General features: G+C 38.5%; 1 long non-coding RNA gene across 1 annotated transcript; it reads right to left on the bottom strand.

Moving 5' to 3' along the window:
- Positions 1-1,435: 1,435 nt before the first annotated feature.
- Positions 1,436-6,528, bottom strand: LOC308634223. The gene is made up of 3 exons (XR_014018983.1): positions 5,631-6,528; positions 5,149-5,321; positions 1,436-1,667 (listed from the first exon to the last, which is right to left on the bottom strand). It is a non-coding gene; the product is annotated as an uncharacterized lncRNA (long non-coding RNA).
- Between the last annotated feature and the right edge of the window lie 987 nt (positions 6,529-7,515).

Genomic DNA, 7,515 nt, shown 5'->3' with positions numbered 1-7,515 from the left:
TTCCTGGGAAAGATGGGAATGGAACCACCATTTGACCCTGCTATTGCCCTTCTCGGACTATTCCCTGAAGACCTTAAAAGAGCATGCTACAGGGATACTGCCACATCGATGTTCATAGCAGCACAATTCACAATAGCTAGACTGTGGAAACAACCCAGATGCCCTTCAATAGATGAATGGATAAAAAAAATGTGGCATCTATACACAATGGAGTACTATGCAGCAATAAAAATGACAAAATCATAGAATTTGCAGGGAAATGGATGGCACTAGAGCAGATTATGCTTAGTGAAGCTAGCCAATCCCTAAAAAACAAATACCAAATGTCTTCTCTGATATAATGAGAGCAACTATGAACAGAGCAGGGAGGAAGAGTAGGAAGAAAAGATTAACATTAAACAGAGACATGAGATGGGAGGGAAAGGGAGAGAAAATGGAAATTGCATGGAAATGAAGGGAGACCCTCATTGCTATACAAAATTACATATAAGAGGTTGTGAGGGGAATGGGAAAATAAACAAGGAGAGAAATGAATTACAGTAGATGGGGTAGAGAGAGAAGATGGGAGTGAAGGGGAGGGGGGATAGTAGGGGATAGGAAAGGTAGCAGAATACAACAATTACTAATAGGGCATTATGTAAAATTGTGGATGTGTAACCGACGTGATTCTGCAATCTGCATTTGGGGTAAAATTGGGGGTTCATAACCCACTTCAATCTAATGTATGAAATATGATATGTCAAGAGCTTTGTAATGTTGTGAACAACCAATAAAAAAAAATAAAAAAAATAAAATCCCAGTAGGTACACACCTACAAATTCTCAGCTAATGAAAGGTTCATTTATTCTTGAAGCCCTAGGGTGGAGAAAACAATTTCCCCTGCCAAATATTTCTTTTATATAAAACTTTAAATAAGAACTAAAAGCTTTCATGGTGCCTAAAAATTCAGGTTTTTTTTTTAAATGCAAATCCTCTAAAAATCAGTGACACAGACTCTCCTTTAAGAGTCCTTTCAGAATGGATTTGCATGTACTCATCCCTTTATACAATGAGGTTAACCCAGAGATGGGGTGTAGGGGGGTATAGTTCACTGGTAGAGCAAGTGCTTAGCATGTGCAAGGCCCTGGGTTCAATACCCAGCATCACATTTAAAAAAAAAAAAAGATTAATTCCCAACTGGAAAGGCACTTTGGAGTGTGTAATTCAGATGAAAAATCTTTATCAATATGGCATGATCATTTGGAAAATGCAGTATTCAAAATCTGACTGAAAGGTTTAAGAGGAATTAAATATGAAAGTCTTTAAAAGGGGTAGAGTGTAGAATATAGTTGCATACAAATTATTAAAAATGTAAATTATATTTATCAGATGGCTTCACCTTGTGATCTTATTGGTAGCAAGTCCCTGTGCATGAAAGAGGCAAGCCTACCATAGAGAAGGCAGAATACAGAGAGCTTGGCGTGGTTCCTCTGAGCAGCCACAAGTGATTCATCAGGGGCACAGCTGGGGCCCCAGGCAGATGGGCGAGGACACAGCAATGTGGGCACTGTGGGTTCCCAGGACCATAGAGATCCATAGCTCCAACTCATCTCTATCATAAACCAGGACCTTGCCAGGCTGTCATTTCCGGGAGGGCAGAGTCTGCTCATGTTCATGTTCTTGCCTAGCTGCAAATTTCAAATGAGATGACAAGAATGACATCTGGAAACATTTCCTGGCAAAGAGGGCATTTCTTCTCTCATTTCTCAGGACTTGTTCTCTGCTTACCTCTATCTGCTCCAGCTTCACACTGGAAGAGCCTGGTAAGGACATTCAAATCCACCCTTCCTACTTGCTTATTATGTGGATTGGAGGAAATCATTGGCCTCTAAGCCTGTTTCTCTAGGAAGAGAATATAAAGAGGGAGATAATAACTTAACTTACAGGGTTGTATGAGGATTGGGATAATCCTGAACACAGTTGTGACAACCAAAAATGACTCCAGATATTGCCAAATGTTCCCCATGGGGCAAAATCACTCCTGGATAACTATGACTTCTCTCTCTCTCTCCAGCCCGCCCCCCCCCACCTCCCATTTTGGGCTGACAAACTGTCATATTAGGAACAGTGCAAATGGCCTTTAAAAGGGTGATTAAGTTAGAGATAAGACCAAGAAGAAATTTGGACACATAAAAAGACACCAGGGGTGTGCCTGCAGGGCAATGACCATGTAAAGCCAAGCAGAGAGGCCCCAGAGGAAACCAACCCTTTATTTTGGACTTTTTCCCTCCAGAAGTATGAGAAAATAAACTTCTGCTTTTAAAGCAAGCCAGTCTGAGGTACTCTGTTTTGGCCATTGAAGCAAATGAATACATGACTAACTGAGGTGTCCTGATGGTGATGAATTTAAAAGGCTACCATGTTCATAGGGTACACACATGGCCTCTTCAGGACCTCAGAGGAAATCTTTCCCAGGGCACAGATCTTTGGGATGGTAAATATGCAGGAGTTCAACCCTCTCTCAGTTCCTATGCATAACAGTTTACACCCTTGGTTCTGGGGATCTCTTCCCTTGTGGCCAAGCCCCTTGGTAGGATACCCAGCAGGGTGTCCTGAGTCCAGCCAATATTCCAATTATTATTTCACTACAGGAAGCCCACTTATCTATTCCCCAGAGTAGGTGGGCAGACTCCTGTATGCTGTGGCCTCTTTGCCTAGCTCTCTGTTTCTGTGTCTCGTGTCTCTATCTCTCTGGCTGTCTCTCTCTCTCCCCCTCTCTCCTGCTCAAATTAGATGCAGAGGGCATAAATAGTTCTACTAAACAAGCAGGTATTGAGCAGAGAAGAAAATGTGAGGATCCCCTTCTTGTCTGTACCTCTGCCTGCTTCCTTTTCCTTATTTCTCTTTAGGGATAGTCCCCTTGTGAGGACAGAATGGGAAGCTCCTGTATTCCCCACAAGGCTGACATCTCAGGACTCAGAATTCTCTTTGAACTTCTGATTTTCACAGTGGTCTGCATATATATATATATATATCAGAGGGAATGATGAGCAGCTAGCTGGGTAGCTGAGCCCACCACATCAGCCCCAGGTGCTATAGGTGGTGACCTTTAGAATATGGATTACTTATCACCTCTAACTCCAGCCAGTTGTGAACAACAGCAAATATATATATATATATATATATATATATATATATATATATATATATATATATATATATATAATGTCCTGTTCAACATCCTACTATAGGTCATTAACTTAAAATACTTAATGACTGGCCTAGTATGAAAACACTGTAATTTGTTTAACTAGAGCTTTGCTGAAAACATTTGGGATGGATCCAGGTTCTTACTACTACTTTAGTGAACATCTTCTTAGTATTTTTGTGAATATGCAAGTGTTTGTAAGTGTGGCTCTGTGTGTGTCTCTGTATGTGTGTGTGTGTGTGTGTGTGTGTGTGTGTGTGTGTGTGTGTGTGTTTCAAGGGCTAAATTTTAGATCTAAAACTGTCGGGGCAAAATAGCATAATTTTTAAAAGTTATTCTATACTCTTACTTTTACATTATCATAAAATAGAGTTGACTTTTTTATTTTGGTGAGCAATTCTATGAATTTTAATACCTGATAGATTCATGTAACCTCCACTGTAGTCAGGCTACAGAGTTATCCATTGCTCCCCATCCCTAAAATTTCTTTATGATGTCTGATATTGACCTTTTTCCTCCCACCCACAACCCTTGACACCATTGAACCATTCCACCATAAGTTTTAATGATAATAATCTTCTATCTGTTCAGTGTGAATGATTGACAAAGTAATGATTACTCTGTCATAAATAGGTTTAAGATACCAATTGCTAGGTCTGTTAACTAAGATTATATTCCATGTAATTAACCCTAATGAGATGATAAACTATTTTTAAAATTTCTTTTTCAAAAACATTTCTGTAGAATAGTTTTCAAAACACTCCAAACTTAAGAAAGGTAAGGCTTATCAGCACAGAAGATTCTATCATCATATGTAATTCTGTGTATTTTTAGAAACAATTATGAACTAAATCATAAACTAACCTCTAAGTACCGATTAAATAAGAAGACATCCTTATTCACATTCCCCACCTTAGGATACAGAATATTATGAACCACCAGCGCCCTGTATTTGTATCTCCTAGACCCAAGGGTATCTACCCCTTCAAGCCAATGTTCTTTGAATTCCACTTACTGTTGGTAGGGGAAGAGAATTGGTTTTCTTCACATGGAAAACCGAATTATTCTATGCAAAATGGAATAATGGTAGACAAAATCCCAAAGGTATTCATATCCTAACCCCTAGGACTTGTGATGAAAGAGTCTTTGCAGATGTGATTAAATTAAGAAACCAGGGGTAGGGGGAGATTATCCTAGACTATTAAGGGCAGTCCAGTGTGCTCACAGAAGTACAGGAGGCAGGCAAGACGGTCAGCATCAGGCAAGGAGATGTGATCATGGAATCAGAGTTTTCAGTGATGGGAGGAAGGGGCCAGGAACTAAGGAGTGCAGGCTACACATATTCGTGTTGTTTTAAGCTACTAAGTTTGTTATAGCAGTGATAGGAAAGGAGATACTCTTTCCTGAGTTTTCAAAAGTGACTTATTGAATGTTCTACATATAATATGAAATCTAAACATTTTGAATTTAATGTCATTTTGAACTTTCAGAAAAGTCATGAGACCAGTAAAACACCTCTATTTTATTTACACATATTCACCAATTGTCAATATTTCATTTTGTTTGCTTTATCATTTGCTGTTGTACTCTGTATTTTTCTCTGAACCATTTGAAAGTAACTTAAGGATATTATGATTATTTAGCTATAAATTATTTCATGTGCACTCCCTAAAAGGAAATTCTCTTACATAATCATACTACAATGATCAAAATCACAAACTGTAACTTTGATATATATTGTAATCAAAAGTAGATTTTTTTGAGGAGGGTGGGTACCAGGGATTGAACTCAGGGGCACTTGACCACTGAATCACATTCCCAGCCCTATTTTGTATTTTATTTAGAGACAGAGTCTCACTGAGTTGCTTAGCACCTCACTGTTGCTGAGGCTGGCTTTGAACTTGAGATCCTCCTGCCTCAGCCTCCTGAGCCTCTGTGGTTACAGGTGTGTACCACCTTACCTGGCCTAAAGTAGATTTAAGTTGCTTTAGTTGTCTCAATAATCTTTTTGATAGTTATTCTTTTTCCTAGCCCAGGATCTACTCTGGGAGCATGCGCTGCATAGAGTTGTCACATCTCTATAGTCTTTTGTAATCTCAGCAGTTTCTTCATCTCCAATCTTTCATGTTTTTGACTGTTGTGAAAAAGTAAAGTCTAGTTATTTTATAAGACATTTAAAATTTTACTTTGTCAGAAGTTTTCTCACAGTAAGATTCAGGTTTACATTTTTGGCACAAACACCACAGAGATGGTGTATCTACTCTGTGTGTCTATCAGGAGGTGTGCCAGGTCAGCTACTCCCATTATTAATCCATCTGCCCCTCAGTAATTTGTAAGGGAAGTACTTTGAGATTAGCTTTTCTACAGTGTTAGCTTTTCATTGCTGTGACCAAAGCATCTGACAAGAATAACTTAAAGAAGGAAAAGTTTATTTAGGGTTTACAGTTTCAGAGATTCAGTCCATGTTTGGTCTACTCCATTGCTCTGGCCCTGAGATGAGGCCGACCATCATGGTGGAAGAGTGTAGCAGAGGAAAGCTGCTCAGCTCGTGGCAGCCAGGAGGCAAAGAGGGAGAGGGAGAGAGGGGGCAGGCATTCAGGGGAGAAGAGAGGAAAGAAATGGAGAGGAGAGGAGAGAGAAGCCAAGGACAAAATATAAATATCACTAGGCATGTCCCTAGTGATATTTCCTCCAGCCACACTGCACCTGGCTGTAGGTACCGCCCAGTAATACATTCACATTATTAATCCATCAAATGGATTAATCCACCAGTTAGATTACAGTTCTCATAATCTAATCATTTCACCTCTGAGCATTCCTGCATTGCCTAACGTGAGCTTTTCAGGGGATACGTCATACCCAAATCAGAGCATCAACCAATCCCCATGCACCACAGTGGCAATTCTAGACTCTCCTCTTCAGTTTTGAATTCTCTTTAACGTTGAGAAAGCTGGCTTCCTCTATGTCATATAATATTTTAATCTATTTGAAATGTTCTTCTTGTCACTATTTTCTAATTACTTAAAATCAGTATCATAATTCATTCACAGTTCCCCATGAATGAAGGTAAGTTATCTACACTTAATTACAAAATCTTATTCAATTTGTGTTTAAAGGTTCTTTATTGGACTTTCAGGTTGTTGAAATGTTTCCCACTTTTCTGTAATGTTATCTTCAGTCTTATTTTGTGATTATTTGTCAAGAGGGAAGAGACAACTTACTGGAATGTATATAAAAAGTATACATTTTAGATAATAAAATAAATCACTTTTTCATTTAAGAATTTCAACAGACTACAGGCATTCTTATTATTCTGCAGGTCCCAGGTTTGGTGGCAAAACTATGGTTATTTGAGTCCCAGAGAACATCACCGTGGTCAAGTTTTTTTCCTTTGGACTTCAGTGGGAACCTGAGTTAACTGACATAAATTTCTAACAGGTTCTAGTGATGTCTTAGCAGCTCTTATTGGTTTCTGTCTCAGGCCTACATTTTCAGCTAACACAGAGTTCAATTTGGGTCATGTTTGGGCAGAACTGATTTTTTCCTAAAGGATTATTGTATACCAATTGGCAATTTTCATTTCCTGGAGATGAAAATTTTAAAATCAGAATTCAGTACTTGGTATGGTAATCTAGCTTGACTTGATCAGGGACAGAAAAGTTGAGGAACAGAGAGGTCATGATAAAATTATACCTGTGAAGAATCTCTCAGTGATAGGAAGAATTGTTTTTCTTAGAGCAACCTGTAGAATAGAGGAGAGGCAAGGTACAATATCAATTGCACTGTGAACTCAAACGACAGCAGAGAAGATTAATAAGGATATCTGACATGCATTCCTAGGAAAAAGCAGAATGGTTATCCATGTGGACTTGGCCCTAGAATGTCTTTGATTTGAATCCTAGCATTGGCATTTATTTTAGATTACAGTTCTTATAATCTAATCATTTCATCTAATTATTGAATGACTGGTAAAGTTTAGTTCCCATCTCTATAAATAATGAAGATTCTTATATTATCTGTGTATTGTGAAGATTTCTTAATGCACGTGCCAAACTGAGTAAATGTTAACTGATGATAAGCCCATAGAGTCTAACCACTAAAGAGTTTAACTTGTCAATTCTTAGTTTTGTGAGTATTAAGGGAAAGGGTCAAAAGTGATCACATTTTAATTGGCAGGCTGTATTTTGAAACAACAGTATCATATTTTGTAACCAACTGCATGAGTTGGTAGATTGTATGAACTCCCTATTGGTGATCATGGAGCTACTAAAGAAAGTTTGTCACCTCAGTATGGCAATATACTTAACTGTGATTTTTATCCCAGCACA

This window comes from Spermophilus citellus, assembly GCF_964194105.1.
Source record: "Spermophilus citellus genome assembly, chromosome: 15".
NCBI classification, from domain to species: domain Eukaryota; kingdom Metazoa; phylum Chordata; class Mammalia; order Rodentia; family Sciuridae; genus Spermophilus; species Spermophilus citellus.
Note: the sequence above shows the minus strand (reverse complement) of the source record. Positions and strands in the feature narration are given on the sequence as shown.